The sequence below is a fragment of the Acanthopagrus latus genome, chromosome 9 (genome assembly GCF_904848185.1).
Source record: "Acanthopagrus latus isolate v.2019 chromosome 9, fAcaLat1.1, whole genome shotgun sequence".
Lineage (NCBI taxonomy): Eukaryota > Metazoa > Chordata > Actinopteri > Spariformes > Sparidae > Acanthopagrus > Acanthopagrus latus.
In genome coordinates this window covers 30,248,853-30,251,115 of record NC_051047.1, presented here as the reverse complement: position 1 = coordinate 30,251,115, position 2,263 = coordinate 30,248,853, and positions in this window count along the sequence as shown.

Sequence of the window (2,263 nt, the reverse complement as noted above, 5' to 3'; positions counted from 1 at the left end):
GAGTTGTAGTCGTGATGGGTTTTTTTTTCTCGGCGGAGTTCGATCCAACTGATCTTTAATCAGCTCATTGATCCAGTAAACAACAGTCGGACTGTGTTCCTGGTAGCAGACTTCCTGTAGCACTACACACCTTATATCACTTTACTGTATTCTATGTCGGGGCCACTCAGTGTGAAACGATTTAATATCAAAATGCCAAATCATTATATATGTATATACATTGAAATATATATCATGTCATATCAGTATTACATCATATTATATAAATGTGTCTGGTCTAATTCAGTTCCTGCAATGTAACGCTGTCATCAGGTGACTGCCACATTCATCAGCTCAGTATTTTGTCATTTATTATTATTTATGTGGATTAAAATAAGTATGAAAGACCACCTACTCAACTCAGTGTGTGTGTGTGTGTGTGTGTGTGTGCAGGCGCCTCTCACCTGTCCTGTCTGTAATGAGAGCCTCATGAGGATTCACTGAGTGTGAAGACAAGATGTTTATTTAAATGGTGAGATGCAGCAGAGGTTTGCTGCTCATGTTACTGTGGTCAGACTTCAGACATCACACCCCACCATGATATGTCAGGCAGTCAGAGTGTGTGTGTGTGTGTGTGTGTGTGTGTGTGTGTTACTATATCTGACACTGATGCAGATTTACATCTCAGGATGAAGTTTTCAGATCTGTTACTGAAAGACAGAAGTCACACTAAAACACTAAATGGTATTACAATAGAAGTACAGAAGTATAATCAGTAAAACGACTTCAAGAATCAGGAACAGAATTAAACACCATGCAGTAAAAATGCCTCTGAATGTTCTGTTACTGAGCAGTTTATCTTTTATGCAGCATGTTACTGTTGGAGGAAAAGGAAGTGAGTCTCTGTATCAGCAGTTTAATCTCTAACAAAACACTGTGTGATATGTTCAACCTTAACATAGTAACTAGGAAACAAAGCTGTGAAGTACAATCTCAGAATTTAAAAAGATGAGTAAATTATATTTTAGAAATGGTTAAATATAAAAATTGAGTATGATATTAAAATATATAAGACAAAAATACTCAAGGGAACTAAAAGTATGCTACATAAAAAATTGCTATTTGGTTTCAAAAGTGTAAAGTGTCATGTTTGTAACATGTTTGGGGTTCAAATTAGATTAAAATCTTCGTCTGTAAAGGAACTACAACTGCCAGATACTGTAAAGGTAACAGAGCAGAAAGTGGAATATCAAAATACAGTTCATAAATAGGGTTCCTCAGTCATACTTATAATAATCATAATAAAGAGCAGACGATGTGACGGCTTCAGTTATAATACAACCAGTGTGCTGATGATCCGTCAAGGTGACTCTCTGTTAACCACCTGGCTCATTTCCCATGATCCTCCTGTGTGAGGCCCCTCTGATTAGAGCTTTAATCAAGGACACATTTCCACTGTGATCAGATGACAGCAGGCTGAGCTGTGACAGCTGATCACTGTCAGACTCTGAGGTCACAACAGTCACATGATACACACTCCAATACACATGTCGGCTGCGAAATACTACACACACTGTGTACTAGTCAGTCAGAAGCAAAAGTACCAGGACAATGTAAGAATGTAAAAATACTCTGTTAAGTATAAGTACAGCAAAACCATTAATGTATCAATGCAGAAAATGATCAGCAGGTGGATCCAGGATGTTCAAACTGACTCAGATGAGTCCCCATCATCTGATGACATCAGAGAGAAGGTCAATTATTTTGTTGCTCTTATCAAACATTCATCCGGAGGAGACGAGATGTGTTATCTCCAAGTAAGGCAGTAAAATAACCAGCTGCTCTCTCCAGTGTAAAGAAACTAAGGATCTGAAAACATCTGCTTTGATCTATAACTGTGTTTTATTATATAAACTTGTATGATTTTACATAAAATCTAAATGTGCACAGTAACTGAAGCTGCCAGATTATGTTAGAGAAGTAAAAAGTCTGAGATGTCTGAGACGTAGAAGAGAATAATGGAAAATACAAGCTCCTCATAACAGAACTGAAATACAGTAGTTGAGTAAATATACTCTGTTCCTTTGCACCACTGGCAATAAAGTTGACTTTGAAGTTAACCCCCTAACCCTAACCCCAACCCGGCCGGAATCGATCCGGCTGTGTTTACGGCATGCGTTCTAAACACTCGACCACCTGCGCACCTTGTATTTGTTTTGTTTTTATTCACAGCTGATTTAATCTAAACATCTAAAAATTTCAGCTTTGATACATTTGTGTTAGG